This window comes from Rutidosis leptorrhynchoides, chromosome 3, assembly GCF_046630445.1.
Source record: "Rutidosis leptorrhynchoides isolate AG116_Rl617_1_P2 chromosome 3, CSIRO_AGI_Rlap_v1, whole genome shotgun sequence".
In the NCBI taxonomy this organism is placed as follows: domain Eukaryota; kingdom Viridiplantae; phylum Streptophyta; class Magnoliopsida; order Asterales; family Asteraceae; genus Rutidosis; species Rutidosis leptorrhynchoides.
In genome coordinates, this window is record NC_092335.1 from 458,935,823 (window position 1) to 458,954,274 (window position 18,452).

At 31.5% G+C, this 18,452-nt stretch overlaps 1 non-coding gene across 1 annotated transcript; it reads left to right on the forward strand.

Moving 5' to 3' along the window:
- Positions 1–18,092: 18,092 nt before the first annotated feature.
- Positions 18,093–18,199, forward strand: LOC139903224 (small nucleolar RNA R71). The gene has a single exon (XR_011778061.1). It is a non-coding gene; the product is annotated as a small nucleolar RNA R71 (small nucleolar RNA).
- The last annotated feature ends 253 nt before the right edge of the window (positions 18,200–18,452 follow it).

An 18,452-nucleotide genomic window follows, 5' to 3' on the forward strand; every position in this document is an offset into this window, starting at 1 on the left:
AAGCCCTACAACAATACGGAGATTACAAACCATGGATATTAATACGAATAGCAATATAAAGATACGGTAGAATTAAGAATAGTATCACCCCAAGGTAATAGTAGAAGTAAATAGATTCTTCTGGTGGAAGATTGAAAAGAAGAATGACATAAACAATAGTTAAGAAAATATCAAGGATTAGGACTGGATTAAGGATTTTCACAATCTGTTGGATGTATGAACTGAAAAGGAAAGTATAAGAATAATGAGAATAATGGAACGGAAGATTTTAATTTATAATGGAAATATCAGACAGAGCAATCAAGGTAGATCACCGCATTTAATTAAAGAGATCCTATTTTCCTTATTTACCGAAGAATCAGATCTTTAACAGATTACGAAGATTTTCTTTAAATCCCTTGAATTCCGGAATTCAAACGTGACTACGTCAAAAGTTAAGACGAATCCTTATTTCCTCATTTCAAATATTTTACGATAGCTTCTCACATACGCCTCGAGTAATTGAATCGTGTTATCCATATTACTCAATGATGATAAAACTCTATTTGTCAACAAGTATTCGTCAGGAAAATATTCTAGTTGTCGACCATGACGACCTCACTCAAATTTCGGGACGAAATTTCTTTAACGGGTAGGTACTGTGACGACCCGGAAACTTCCGACCAAATTTAAACTTAATCTTTATATGATTTCGACACGATAAGCAAAGTCTATAAAGTTGAGTCTCAAAAATTTTGAACTGTTTCATAAATTCAATTGACCTTCGACCATTCTCGACGATTCACGAACAACTAATTGTAAATAGATACATATATATTTAAAAATATAAATATATATATTAATTCGAAATATAACTTGAAATATTATATTATTTAGTTATTAGAATTAATTTTGTAAAATAAAATAATATAAGATATAATAAAATTAATTATTAAAATGAATCAATATATATATATATATATATATATATATATATATATATATATATATATATATATATATATATATATATATAGAGTATATTAAATGTAATTATTTAATGATTGTAATACTCGTTGGACGTTTCGATTATTATTTAGAGAAGTTTAATTCGAACTTATGTAATTTTAAAATAAACGATGATCCGAAAATGAGTTTTATAAATTATAGGCTTACTAAAAATGTATTTAGGAGCTATTTGTAAATTTTAACATTTTTTTTATATTTTACCTAAGATCGAGCGCGGACAATTAATTTAATGTTTATTTAATAATTTTAAAGAAATAATGACCAATTTTACACCATAATGACTTAAATAAATAAATATATCTAATTTAAAAATTTGGGATTTTTCTGAAGACTTTTTATCCGCCACTGATTAAACAACGGACCACGATATAATACTTCGTGTAAACTATCGGTAGAATAAGTTGAAATTGAAGGCTGCTTACTGTAATGCTGTTTTTAAAGTTTCAATCACACATGTTATGATTGTTGATTTAATTATTTTATATTATAATTATTATTATATTATTAATATTAATTATTAAATTAATATATATCTATAAATATAATGCATAGATTATGATATTACCACCCTCACTTAATTCTATTTTGTTTGATCGACCATCATAAACCCTTCATCACTTCCTACCGCCACCCACTCCACAGGATCACCATCACACGCCACCACCATCGGAGGTCATCACAATCCACATATATCACCACCTTAGATAAACCGCCACCCACATCCATTTCACCAACATCATTTTTCTTTTTCTTTCTTCCTCTTTATTCGACAACTGAAACAAACCATGATGGGACACAGTTGCAAACTATCACTTACTCGATATAAACCCAACTTATCACTACCCAACCATCGTTTATCACTACCACTAGTCCACCACCGTATCACCACCTACACAACACCTCTATTTTAAAGCACCACCATGAACCCCAAATCACCATCATATGTATTGTCTTTTTATTTCTTTCATGTTCATCGAGTAAACACAAACCAAAACCTACAACACCCACCACCTCATTCTTGTTTTATGGTTATTGTTTTCAGCTACTGTTGCTACATGCATTTCTATTTGATCAACCAACAATCACCATCGAACCACCACCATTAAAACACCATCGTGAGATTTCTATTCGCTACTATTTATCTGCTTCCATCACTACCATCGTAAACCTGCGTGATTAGTTTCTGTTTGTTTCCGGTTGATCGAGCAACAGCTTATGCCGTTGCGTTTGCTTTTCGAACACCAAAACAATCCACCATCAAATCCCACTTGCTAGTATTTTGTTACTCACTGTCTGTTCCTATTGCAGTGAACAAAAGAAGGATGATAATGATAATGAATAACGAATCGGCGATATGTGATAAAGATGATACAAGAGATGCTTGTGACGACCCGGAAATTTCTGACCAAATTTAAACTTAATCTTTAAATGAATTAATGTTTCCGACACGATAAGGAAAGTCTGTTAAGTTGAAATTCAAAAATTTGGAACTGTGTTCATGTAACCTTCGACTTTTCCGAACGATTCACGAACCACTATTTGTAAATAAGATATGTATATAAATATATGTATATATTTGAGATTGATATTTACATATATATATTAATATTTCCAACATGTTAAGAAATCAAACTTGTTAAGACTTGATTAATTGAAAAGGATTTTATGTAAACATTTGAACACCCAGTTTGTCCGACGATTCACGAACGTTAAAACTTGTAAAAATGACATGATGATATATATATGAACATATGTATATATTTAACATGATACAATGATAAGTAAGTATCTCATTAAGTATATTAACAATGGGTTATATACATAAAATGAGACTACTAAATTAAGGAATTCGAAACAAGATATATATGTAACGGTGATCGACGTAAAAACGTCTTAATTAACATAAATACATATGTATTGTATTAAGATATATTAATACATTATGTTTAACATGATAAAATGATAAGTAAATATATATCATTAAGTGTATTAACAATGAACTATATACATAAAACGAGACTACTAACTTAAGGGTTTCGAAACAATATATATATATATATATATATATATATATATATATATATATATATATATATATATATATATATATATATATATATATATATATATATATATATATATATATATATATATATATATATATATATATATATATATATATATATATATGTAATGATTAACGACGAAATAACGACTTAATTAAAATGTATATATATGTAATGTAAAATGTATATATATGTAATGTATTAAGAAGTATTAATACACATTTGAAAGACTTAAAGACATATATCAAAATACTTATACTTAACAAAGATAGTTATAATTGTATTCCCATTCATTTTCATCAAAAATTCTACTCGTATTCATATGGTATTTTCACCTGTATAATACCCAGCTTCTAGATGTATATACTATTGGTATATACACTCAAATGATCAGCTCTTATCAGCCCTAAATTAGTCAACAAACATGTGGAACCAACCATTAGACAACTAGCAAGACTTATGAGCAAGAAAACAAAACAAGAACTCCTTTAACCCCACTCACCACTCACCATTCACTTCATTTCATTTCTAATTTTCTTTCTAATTCTCTCTAAAAACACACACACACCCTCAAGAATGAAATTTCCAGTAAACTAATCATCATCTTCATCAAAAACTACTTCAAGAATCAAGCTATAATTATCATATGAAGAACACTTCGAAAATCCTTTCAAGTTTGCAAGATTACTTTCAATCTTTCTAGTCCATTCCAAGTAATCATCTAAGATCAAGAAACTCTTATTGTTTATATTAGGTTATCATTCTAAATCAAGTTAATATTCATATTCAAGCTTTGATTCGATTTCTATAAATATAACTATCTTTAATCTAGTAGTAATCTTACTTGAACTTGTTTTCATTCCATGATTCTACTTCAAGAACTTCCAAGCCATCAAAGATCCTTTGAAGCTCAAGATTAATTCTTGTAATTTACATTAGGTTTACCTAATAAACTTGAGGTAGTAATGATGTTCCTATCCTTTCTCGATTCATACTTATATAACTATCTTATTCGAAGAAAATAACTTGTAATCACTAGAACATAGTTTAGTTAATTCTAAACGTGTTCGCAAACAAAATTAATCCTTCTAACTTGACTTTTAAAAACAACTAAACAATGTGTTATATCTATATGATATGCTAATTTAAGGATTTAAAACTAGAAAATATGAAGAACACCTTAAAACTGGACAAACGCCGTCGTAGTAAAACCGGGGGCTGTTTCGGGTTGGATAATTAAAAAAAATACTATCTTAAACTTTGAATTTAAAGTTGGTTTTCTGAGAAAATTTAATTTCATATGAACATAATAATATAACTAAAAATGGTGGTTAAACTCAAAGTAGAAACATGTTTTTTTTTCAAAATGGTCATCAAGGTGTCGTTCTTTCGACATATATGACTACTCTTTATAAATAGACTTGTAACTTGTAACTCTGACTATAAACCATCACTTTTTCAGTTTAATTCTATAAATTAGAGTTCATTACAAAATAATAGCAATTTGATTCACTCAAAACCGATTTGTAACGAAGAAGTTATGGGCAAAACAATATTGGTTAAAAATGGCTAAAATGACTACGGGATTGTTTTTAAAAAAAATCTATACTAACCATATCCTAGCTAACTTTTTCTCTATTATACATGTATTTATACATGTTTTGACAATTTTCCTTGTACTATACTAGTCTTGGTTAATCCTGAGACAATATACAATACGTCGGATAAATCGTAAGATACATGTACACAATACATCGAGATTACTTCAAAGACAATAGTTGTACAATGGGTCGTGATTGAGTCTTAGACAATACATATACAATACGTCAGATAAATTGTAAGACACATGTATACAATTCGTCGAGATTACTTCAAAGACAATAGTTGTACAATGGGTCGTGATTGAGTCTTAGACAATACATATACAATACGTCAGATAAATCGTAAGACACATGTACACAATACGTCGAGATTACTTCAAAGACAATAGTTGTACAATGGGTCGTGATTGAGTCTTAGACAATAAGTTTTGATTAAATTCCAGGGTGATATATATTGATATATTGGAGTATATATATGGACTACTAACATTGGACTGCTAACATTGGACTACTAACGTTGGACTGCTAATTTGACAACTTAAATCATCAACACGTAAATAATAAAATATGATGTGAATATATTTCTATCATACTTTGATATATATGTATATAATTGTTATAGGTTCGTGAATCGATCCGTGGCTAAGTCTGATTTTCGACGAATTGAAAATTTGTGAAAGTGAGTTTCATTACTCCCTTTTTATATATTTTTGGGCTGAGAACACATGCGCTGTTTTATAAACTGTTTTACGAAATGGACACAAGTACTTAAACTATATTCTATGGTTGGATTACGAATACCGAATATCTCCCATTTTTAGCTTGGTAGCCTAAGAATTAGGGAAATGGTCCCTAATTGACGCGAATCCTAAAGATAGATCTATGGACCTTGACACGTCCCATTCGGGTTACGAATGCTTTAGTACTTCGATTGATATATACTGATTGTGAAGGCTGGTATATAGCATGCAGATTGCGAAATGCCTGTATGCGGGGGATATTCTATATGCATCTTGTTAATGTCGGTTACCAGATGTTCACCATATGAATGATTTTATATTTATGCAGATTGCGAAATGCCTGTATATTGTTTATGAAAATGGAAATGAAAAATGAAAATCTTGTGGTCTATTAAAATGATGGAAATAATTGTTTATGATAAACTAATGAACTCACCAACCTTTTGGTTGACACTTTTAAGCATGTTTATTCTCAGGTATGAAAGAAATCTTCCGCTGTGCATTTTCTCAAATTAAAGATATTACTTGGAGTCATTCATGGCATATTTCTAAAGATGTTACATTTCGAGTCGTTGAGTTCAAAAAGTTTATTATAAAGTAAATGACAGATTAAGTCATTTATAGTTTGGATATATTGTGAAATGGTATGCTTATTTGTCAAAGATTGTTGTAATGAAAGATTGTCTTTTAAAAACGAATGCAATGTTTGTAAAACGTATCATATAGAGGTCAATAACTCGCAATAGGACCAAATGTTATTGTATTCATCCATATGGATTTGGACGGGCCACGACAGTTGGTATCAGAGCATTGGTCTTAGCAAACCAGGTCTTGCATTAGTGTGTCTAACTAATAGTTGTTATGATGCATTAGTAAGTCTGGACTTCGATCGTGTCTGCATGTCAAAAAGTTTTGCTTATCAATTCTTATCGAAAATAACCTGCTTATCATTCTTAAGTCTAGAGATGTTTTACTTCATTATTACATAGATAGTGTATAGATAAAATTCATATCTTAGCGTATCTGTTACTGTAAACTTTGTCTGACAGCTTCCGAAAATTCTTCCGTAATTTGCGGAATCCTTTGTACTCTATATAGGTATTCTATGCAAATAGAATATCAACCGATATCCAAAAAGCATTTCATATCAAAAATCCTTTATCTAACCGTGCAAGATGAATCCTACAACTAGTTCGAGTTCCTCAGATTCTGACAGCTATTCCGATATGGATTTCTACCTAAGCTCCGAAAGCAGTGTAACCGGAATGGATCAACAAATCAGCCATCATCAATTCTGGATGAATTGGGGATGGGTTCGTAGCCGACTCAATCAATGGAGACAAGAAGAAGGCGATCCTTTCCATCCACCAAATTTCCTTCTTGGCGAAGAACCTGAAGCACTTACCGGCGAACCTGTCCGAAACACCATCTTCACCCTCATTTCCAGAGTAGCTCGCAACGATTACGTCATATCTACTATTCTAAACCTTATTCATGCGCTCATTCCGACCGCCCATCATCCCGGAGTAATAGAAGAAGTTAACGAACTTCGTGATCGAGTAATCAATCTGGAGAATATGGTGCACCACTTACAAGCACCAGCAACACCACCGGCATAACCAGTACCCCCATCAACAGCACCTGTATCACCAGCAGTCTCACCATCATCAGACACCTGCAGTACCACAAGCTCCACAAGTTCCATAACCACCGCAGATATCAACACCTCAATCAGAGTTATGATGTATTAACTCATTCTTTCCACAGAGTGTATATATATATATATATATATATATATATATATATATATATATATATATATGAATTTTGAAACCATAATATATCTTTTCGTACTAAGCTGATACGTGTGAATTTTGAAGGGTAAATACTACTCGATTAATTCACATTACTAAAATACCATGATATACATCCTTCATTAACAACCTAAATCTCTGCATCACCTCAAAGAATTCTATCCCCTAATAAACCAAGTATATTATTCAATTATAAGTTTAATTTTACACTTTCAATTCCGATGTACCTGAAACCTTTCTAGAAAATATCATTCGTGCCTTGAGAAGTTCACAAAATTCCACGAGCCCCAACATCTTCCACCGAAGAATGTCAATAAGATTAAATAACAAAGTATTGATTTCATTAGTGAAGTACTCCGCGAAGATTTTGTAATCTCTAATGTTTTAGAGATTATTCATTTCTGATTCCATCCGAAAATCAAATGAGTTAATAATATATTAACCCATTAAATCTTTATTACCTCCGAAGAAAATATATATACATATATTTTCATAAAGACTGTAATAAAATTCTTTTGTACAAAATATTATTTGTGAAATTTTAACGGGTAGGTAATACCCGAGAAATATTTAAGTTCACAATTATTATGCCACACTATACATTCCTCGACTATTCAATAATCATTATCTATACTCACTAGTTTCACAACGATATACATTCTTTCATAGAAAATAGAACAACCATTCTCATTCAAATTCAATTACATATTCTGATTTTGACAGATCAGAATCCAAGACAAGATATAACGGATAACATTACTCTTAAATCCTTACATCTTTCAAAACCATACTTTGAATTCAAAACTGTACTTGAACATCACTCTTATTCATAAAACGAAGAAATATATTTATTTTATTCAAAATCCTAAATGATTTCATCTTGAACATCACATGTATATTGACGATTACCACCTGCATTTAAACCCTTTCAAAAATGCTTGAAAACACCTCAATCAATCGAAAAGATGAGCTAACCACACATTATCAACATAAGGAAAGAGTTATACTTATAGTCATATACCTGGAAAGCTCTCAAAACCTAAGTAAGACTTTAACATGTATCCGTGATAAATCCTTCGGCATTATTATTACTGAAAATAACTTTTCAATTCCTTTTCAAGTATCCAGTTTTGTCACACCTTCAGCAAGTCAACTTCGACTTTTCATTCGGACAAGCCTTAATGAAACATTGACATATACGATTGCCCTTTCTATAGTTGTTACCGGGGAACCTTTTATGTTCCACCATATTAGCAGTAAACAGGCCAGCGACTCCGTTTTGCGACTTAAATCTCTCCGAAATATCATTATCATTATTCATTGAAATCCATCATGTACACAGCAACGTCTTGTAACGATAATTGTAATACCATATACCGGGAAGCATCAATCATTAACTTCGAATTTCGCAACGTTTCTACGTCAACAATTATATACATACATATAACGTCTACCTCCTGGAATTCTGAAAGCACCCCAACCTGCGAATTAGTTCTTTGAGTTTTGAGAATATTGAAGAAGCAACAAAAACTGTAAACGACCTTAACAGTTAAAAGATTGATGATAAAGAATAGAGTGTTGAAAACGCTCAACAGAAAATTTGATACTGGAAAGCGGATTAAGCAAAACTATGAAGGAGACTGTAAACAAATCACAAGGACTAAACTTGTACATAAAGAATCCAGATGATTCTGTATTCGATGAAATCTTTAGCAAATATCTTGCTCCTTACTTATTCTATATTCTTGCGGAAGAATTTTTCTCATCAACCTTCGATCTTAGAAATTCCAAAAATATCATCATAAATATCCTCGATATTTCTGAGGATATTTTCATAAATAATCTTATCCGAAATTATTTATCTCTTCATGCTATCTGTATTACATCTTTGATGTGCGGCGAGGGGTATATAAAAATAGATATAAAATATATATTAAAATGAATATATAATACTATTAATTACACTACAGTTTACACAAGTTATTTAATTATTTATAGAATGGATATACCTAAACCTTGCTACACACTTATAGGCAATGTACCTAATCGTAGAGTAGTGTAGTTTTTAGTAAGTCCGGTTCGTTCCACGGGGATACAGATTGAAAGCGTACTATATTTTATATTTGTACAATATATATATATATATATATATATATATATATATATATATATATATATATATATATATATATATATATATATATATATATATATATATATATATATATATATAATAAGTATTAATATTATAAAAGGGGGGTTTTACCGTTTAACGACCAGTTTGTCAAATTTTTAGTTTTTGCGATAATGTAAATTGCGATAAAATAAATTGCGAGTAAATAAAATAGCGATGAAATATGAAATAAAAGTATTATGCTTATTTAAACTTCCGTAATCATGATGTTTGACGTTTTAATTATATATTATTACCCCGGGTTAATTGTTATTTGGCCTGGTTTATTTGATACGTCTATCTGGCTTTTGCCCATAATAGTCCATCGGTCATAAATATAAAGTGCGAGTATCCTCATCAAATTACCCTTATATCTGAAGTCAAATAGTCCAACTAATTAAGGATTTAAACTGTGACACAGTTATCACTTCTGTCAACAATTACACCAGTTATCACTGTATGTAATCCACCCATGTTTTAATTAGATATGAATATTAATTTACCCACTTGATCAGTTTGAATAATCAATTACCCAACCCGAATAATTAATTAAATGATTATAATAGACTCCGTATGAACGTCACTAAATAGGACAACCATAATCATTATTTAATTATTAGGTTAATTAATTTAAAGATAGGTTCGACAGACTCCAATGAGTTGTCACTCGATTAGACAATACCCCCATCTATTAATAGTCCATAGTCCAATGTCCACAAGTGTCGGTCTTTGTCCAAACATTAATTATGGTCTAAAGTTCAATAACCCGGTCTTAATATTTAGTCTAACATCACGATTACTTCGGCTCAAATAAGCATAATAATAACTTAGTTACGAGACATTAAATTAAAAAGGTTGAACATAACTTACAATGAGTATTAATCGCGTAGTGTTACACGGACAGAGTTTTGACTTACAAAACCTTAAAACATTTGTTACAATAACCTTATTATTGAAATTAACTTAAATTAAAATTATAACACAAATATAGATATAGAAATAGAGAAAGAAGAAGAGATTAATAAATCTCTGGTGTAATTCATTCGTCGATCTGCATGGCCTTTTATAGGCATTTTGATTCCTGGCTGCTCCGCGATCGCGATGGTTTTTACCCTTGGAGCTCCGCGATCGCGGAGGTCCTATTTCCAGCTGGTGCCTTGAATTCAAAACGTGGGCTGCCGACATAATTTATATAATATAATATTTAAGTAATTATTTAAATATTATATTATATTCTCGTGCATAGTTGACTTGTAATTTTAGCTCCGTTGAGTCGTACATTGATAGTTGGTTCATGTGTCGCTTCTGAATTTTCGAACGCCTTTTCGTATGCTTAGATATCTTGTACTTTGCGTTTCGCGGATTGTACTTTTGTCATTTTTGGACGTTAATCATCAATAAATTGAACCACTTGAATTGTATCTTGTACATTTGAGCTTTTTGGTCATTTGCGTCTTCAAATCGTCAATTATGCCTTTTGTCTTCACCTTTTATTATTTAAAATGAATATCACTTGTAAATAGAACAATTCCAACTAAAAGCTTGTCTTTTTGGAAGGATAATGCTATGAAATATATGTTCGTTTTTAGCATTATCAAATATTCTCACACTTGAGCGTTGCTTGTCCTCAAGCAATATAGAACTTGAATCTTCACACTTTATACATCAGTGATTTTGATACGGTGGTATAAACAATGATAGTAACGTTGTGGTTTACAGTCCCACATGACTATAAAAATTTAAATCCGTTAGGAAATTGGATCTTTATGAAAATATTTGATCTTTTGAAAATTCAAGCTAGATTTTACCCTAGACAGGTTTTCCGGAATAACCCTTCACCGGTGTTTGCAAAATTGTTTTTGTGGATTGTGGGTTTCAGATTTTTAAAATTTTAGCTCAAAACTTGCGGTTTTGTGTCACCCACTTGCTAACTTTGTATTAGGAAAGCACACGTCCAGTTTACTTGTCCCGTATATTACCTTTCGGTAAACGACCGTCTGGTTGTAAAGGAAAGCGATGAGCAAGCAACTGTTAAGGTGATGTCTAATGACATGCATATGATCATGGTCTAAAACGTGTCGGATGCAGTTACTATCCTTGGTAGGAGCAATAGTAAAGATCACCCTATAGTTTTTCGGTCTGGCACAAGGCCTGTCTTCGACCATGCTATGCAACCACCGTTCTTACGGTTGACACCCGATTTGGTTCAGGTGACCTAATGAATTCTGATGAAATCTTAGGATTTTACGTTCAATGGTAATGAACGTATTGAAAATGGGTTTTTCAGAAAACAAATCGGTTTTAGTTTTGATCAAAATATTTTCTCGTTCAAGCTCGAGTTTAGATATCATTGAATTCCATGAGTTTAAATTCTCAATCTTTAAGGTCAATCTCAACGATAGAGTAATATCAGGCTTAAAAGCTGATTTTTAATCTTTAAGGAGATTATCCTTTCTGGGGGTCTGATTCATTAGTCTTATCCAGCTAATTTGCACGGTGCCCTCCCCATTTTACGAGATAGATCCTCTCATGGTTAGAATAAGTCTGACCACTTGGCGACCCTGTTTGATGCGGAGGTTCGTGGATTTCCAGCTGATTTTAGAGATGACTTTTATTGATTTTTCGTCAATCTACAGCTGGTCTGAACGATAACTTCTTGACCTAAATCAAGAAGCGCGTGTCTTTTTCGGAAGACTTTACTTTATACAATGATGGAATTGATTCATCGTGTAGATCCATCTTTCTCATTTATATTACAGTAAACCGGGTAAAACTGATTAGTTTAGTCCAAAGCAAAAGTATCTGCAATAATCTTGTACAAAAAGGTGTGATATATGTTTTAAATAACTTGGTAATTTTTTCCACACTTAGCTTTTGTTTATGTTTTTCTTTGTCTTTTTATTCTCGTCTATTCCATTCTTAAATGAATTCTAGCATTTAAGGTTGTTTCTCAATTTATGTCCTTTTTGAGGCAACGATAATTTCGGTTTTATCACTTAGTTTTATCGTTCATAAATATGTATAAACATGGTTTTGTTTCATTTAGCTGAAAATTTTTCAAATTTTTACAAAATTTTGGCAATTAAACTAAGTGTATTAATAATATGTTTAAACCGAAAGAATTTAATCCCTCCCCACACATAAGATCTTGCAATGCCCTCATTTGCAAGAAATCAGTAAAAATTTAAATTCATGAGGGTGATTAGCGTAGAAAATGATTAACATTTTACCAAAGTTTCCAAACATTTTGTTTGTTTGAATGATAAATGGTGCACATCATTTGTTCATTCCGTCATTTGTTATATCACTTTTGTCTTTCGTCTTGTCGTCAAAATTGGTAGCTTTTGCTGAACTTAATGCCAGTCTTTGAAAATGCACTGTTTTACCCTACTTTGTATATGACATAAACTACAAACATATATACATATTTTTTAAGTTTGGTTTTATAACCCCACATTCAAAAATTTATAAAATCTAAAGTTAAAAAGTTAAAAAAAATTATAAAAACTATTACAATACCAAAATAAATATTAAAGAATATAAACTTTACAAATTAAAAAAATTAAATAAAAATAAGAAAATAAGAATAAGAAAAATTATGGTTGATGAGGATACCAGTAGGGGTTCCAGGGTTCGTGGTACGTGTCCTGATATGCTTGGAATGGATCGTATATAGGAAACGGTGGTCTTGTATCTAAAGTCCATGGAGGAAAGTTGGCCGGCTCGGTAGGTATGTAGTTCCTACCTTGGTAGGCTAAATGGGATTGGATTTGACGTTGATGGAAATCCCATGCCTGAAACTCACGTAGCCTAGCAGTTTCATATTCATTTTGGGCCATTAACCTTTGTATTTCTATCATTTGGTTTCCTCCACCTACATTACCTTGCTCTTGATCCCTTTCTACCTGTGGATGTCTGCCTTCATATGGTAGTGCAACATTACATCTTTTCAATAAAACCTTTGCACCAGCATATACGCGTATATCAATTCTCTCGCGTTGTTCGGGTACTTCTACTAATTCTCTCCCTCGAGTTCTATCCACATTGAGATACTCAGCAATCAAGGTAATAAAAATACCACCTCCTATTATACTATGATGTCGCATACCACTTACCATCACCGATAAATAAAAACCCACACAATAAGGTATGTTCACAAAGCTTTGTGTTTCTCTAATACACATGAGGTAAAATAAATCATTTTCATTTACCTTATCTTTATTCTTTCCTCGTTGTGTAATTGAGTTAGCTATAAATCTATGAATAACTCTAAGCTCAGCTCTATCAATATCGGTGTAAGAGTAATGTCCCCCACGAAATCGATTATGGCTAGTCATTCTACTCCATAATCCATTCATATCAAAGTTTTCATCAACCCGTCTACCATTAAATATTAACTGCCTACAATCATAAGATTCTAGTTCCTCAGGCGTATATATGTACAAAGCCTAAGCCATCTCTAAAAGAGACATACGGCGCATCACACCGCCTAACAAAAATCTAATAAAACTCTGATCGGTTATACTAGATACCTGATCATTTATTTCTACTGTACTTAATAATTCAACACACCATTCCTTATATACAGGCCTACGTATGGTGAATAAACGTTCCCAATCGTTAAAGGTAGAATTACCATACCTTTGGTAAAGTAACTCTCTGATTGGTTCGGCCAATCCCACTGTCTCTAATGGATCCCAATCTACTACCCTGGGCACGTCAACCTCTTTAGGATGAAGAATGCTTAAGTTCCTCTGATATTTTGGATAGTCTATCCAAAATCTGTCAAATCTTAAGTTTGGGTGTAGATTCGCCTCTGTTATGTTCGTCAATGGGATGAATGGATACGGTTCATGTTGCATGTACTGGTTGTTGATCTGTTGTTCGTCTTCATTCTCCGGAGGAGCATTAGAAGCCTGGGCTGCGGATGAAGATTCACCCCTTTCAGTCTGCAAAACACATTAAACACAATATTTGTGCATCCAAATATGCATTAGTGTTAGCAAAATCATAAATCAAAATAATCACAATGACATGTTTAAACAATATTAAACTTATACACATTTTCATATTTTTAATAATTCTATATTTTTTAAATAAGCATATATGAAAATGTATATAATGTTCATAACCATTCATTTTCTAAAACATGTCAAAATTAATCATTATAGCAATTAAACGAGTTCCAAATGGCATTCATATTAAATTCATGCATTTTTGACTTAAAAAGTCAACAATCTTACTCAAAAATCATGTGTAGGATCAAAGTTTGGATCATTTAGCAACCTAAACATGTTACACTACTTAATTTAGCATGAATTCACAACAAAAATCGGTCATAACCCCTTTATATCAAAAAGCCCCAAATTGCTCAAGAACACTAACCCTAGATTTCTAAAAATTTTGAAGTTTAAGGCTTCAAATCATGACAAATAGCATCAATCTAGGCTATACAATCATAATATACCAATAATTTAACTATAAACAAGCTAGAAATTATCAAAATCAAATTAGATAAAAATATGCTCAAGAACACTATAAATTCGAATTAAAGAGTGTTTTGTGTAGAAATTTACCTTTCTCCTTGAAAAACTCCTTGGTAGATATCTCCTCATTGTGATTTTAGTGAAAAATTTGGTGATTAATGGTGTAAAATCGCGATTTGGGTGTATGTTTTGGGGTATTTTTCGCAGAAAAATAAAATGGGAATGGGTAGGAGACTGGTATGTTCGACCAGTATATCAGGTCTGGGATTTGGTCTCTTCGCGATCGCGGAGAGATATATCTTTATAGCTCCATGATCGCGGAGCAGTATATTATTTTTTTTTATATAAAACCTATACTTATTTAAACAATTAAAATGATTAATAATTTTTTAAAATTTTGTTTTCTTTATAGGATGAGGTAGTTTCGGTACGTTCACCTAGTACGTCCCTCAACAAAATTTAAAAAATTTCGTTTTAAAGCGATTGTTTTAAAAGCAAAGATTTTTGGATTTTTTAATTTTTTTGGCATACTTTAAATTAATAATATCAAAAATAATGATAACAAAATTTTTCGCCCCTCCCTCGGGTAAAGCAATTTCGGTTCAAGACCTAGTGTTTAACTTACGACGAATTTTAGAAATCATATTTTTAACTTAATAAAATAAAGTAAATTTTGTTTTTAAAATCACACAAAACTTAAATTTTAAAATGCATATTAATAAAATTTAAATATTATTAATATTTTTATACATTAATTTTATAAATTTTAAAATACTATAATAAAATATTAAAATAAAATAGTTATATATTAATTATTAAAAGAAGAAAAAATAAAAATAAAAATCTTTTTGGTATTTTATCCCACTTTAATCAATCAAATATTAACAATATACGTCCCTCTTTTAAAGTAATTTCGGCTATATTACCTAGTTTTTACTCCTGACGAATTTTTTTGAAATATTTTGAGTTGATTGATTAAAGATATTTATACCTTATGAATAAACGGTAAATTTCGCAGTGATGGATTAAATTTTTGTATTGATATTAGTAATTTTGGTTTATTATACCTATTTTTAATGAATATCAATTTAATGCTTTATAACAACAATTTAGCGTTTAAAAACAAAAGGTTAAAAGCATAAAATAAATAAAAACTTACCTTTGAAGCTTATTAGACCATGGCTGATATCAAATGCATGCTTTATCTTATAAAACCTAAAAACAAAAAATTCAGAATGGGGGGAGAGGACTAGTTCTTTAGGGTCTGCTAGTAGAAAAGACCAATCGGATTCCATTCTCGGAACTACACGAAAACAGAATATCTAACTTCTGGATAGCATGAAATTATCTTTAAAACTTTTGAATCTCCCCACATTTAGTTAGCCGTGGTGTCGAAATTGTGATTAACTTCATCGTCAACTTCCATCAGACCATCATTAACTTGCATATCTGTGATTTTTGCTTTAAGCCATTGGTCGGTTTCTTTTGTAATCTTCACAAAATCAACTAATTTCTCTTTTTCTTTTGATGACAGATTGGATATTAATCGGTTACATAACTTAAAGTTCCCCTTAATCCTAGCATCGTGAATTCGTTTATAAAGCTTTTTCATTGAACTGTTAATAACGAGGTCATTTAATTTTGTATCAATAATGGGGTTCTTTGTTATCTGGTCATCATTAGGTGTTACTTCATCTTCCCCACACTTAGGTGTTTTAACATTATTAAGCACTACCATTGGATTTATTGGTTCAACGGTTTTGGTTGGTGGTGATCTAGACTTTCGACTCACAAAGGTGATAGATTTTTCACCATCATTAAGTGTCATTCTACCTTCTCTTACATCAATTAACGCCTTGGTTGACGCTAAGAATGGTCGACCTAAAAGTAGAGGGAAGTTTGAGTCCTCTTCTATGTCTATGACAACAAATTCGACTAGAAAGGTTAAATTACCTACTTGAATGGGTAGGTTGTCAGCAATTTCAACTGGGTGTCTAATGGTTTGGTCAAAGAATCGAACACTCATTTTTGTTGGACTTAACCCACCTATACCTAATTTCTTATATAATGAAAGAGGCATAATACTCACATTTGCACCTAGATCTGCTAGTGCATTATACATGACACAATCACTAAGTAAACAAGGAACAATAAATTCACCCAGATCACCCAACTTAGGTGGAAATTCCGATGGAATAGTATTCAATGGTTCTATTTTTACGGCTTTAGTTTCTTGTTCTTGCTTACTCTTCCTTTTCCTTTTCGAGGTATCACCAACACAAACTTTATTACCTTTTTCTTGCTCATATTCAACTTTTATTGGAAACGGAATAGGTGGTCTGTATGGTGCATACATTGGTTTTTCAAAACCTGGTGGTGGTGTGATTTCTTCATTGTCACTCATATCTGAAATCTTTTCCTCTTTTATTTCTGGTTTTTCAGAACTCGTTAAAACCATGTTAACATTCTCATTACGAGGATTTACTTCAGTATTACTTGGTAGCTTTCCTTGTTTCCTTTCACTCATTAGGCCTGCTAGAGTACCTACTTGTTTTTCTAGATTTAAAATGGAAGTTTGTTGAGTTCTAAATGACTGATCAAACCTTTCATTTGTTTGGATTTGAGATGTAATAAATTGTTTTAGAGATTCAACTAACTTTAATACCATTTCTTCCAGATTTAACTTTTTCTCTTCGGTTTGTTGTGGTGGTTTATATAAGCCTGGCTTTTGTTGATTGAAAGTGTTGTTTTGATTATTATTGTTATTGTTGGGTCCATTTGGATTGTAAAGAATGTTTTGATTTCGTTTTAGGTTTTGCCTTGGCTGTTGATAATCATTTTGATAATTATTTCCCGGAATTCAGTTTATGTAGGAAACATTCTCACGTTGTTCCATCGTTAGTTCGATATTACAATCTTTCGTTAATATCTTTAGTCATCTTTTCCATTCGTCTTTCAAAAGCATCTATTTTTGCGGAAACGGAATCAAAGTCATGGCTAGAATCGGCTCTAGCCGCTTTGGATGAATGTAAGATATCTTTTTCTTGGTGCCACTCATGCGAGTGGGAGGCTGTTTTATCAATAATCTTGTGAGCTTCAGTAGCGGTTTTCTTCATAATGGAACCACCGGCAGCTGTGTCTATGTCCTTTCTTGTAGCGATATTAACGCTTTTATAGAATATTTGAACTATTTGGAAAGTGTCTAAGCCATGTTGAGGACATCCTCTCAACATTTTTCCGAATCTTGTCCACCCCTCAAATAACGTTTCATTTGGCTTTTGTGTAAATGTGGCAATTTCTCCTTGAAGTCTCACGGCTTTAGATGCCGGAAAAAATCTTTGAAGAAATTTCTCCACTAAGACATCCCATGTATCAATTGCTCCTTCTGGTAATGATTCTAACCAATCTTTAGCTTCCCCAATTAAAGTCCAAGGGAACAACATAAGATAGATCGTTTCATCTTCAATTTCTTGAATTTTAAATAAAGTACAAATTCTATTAAAGGTTCGAAGATGTTCGTTTGGATCTTCTTTTTCTGTACCACCGAATTGGCATTGATTAGTA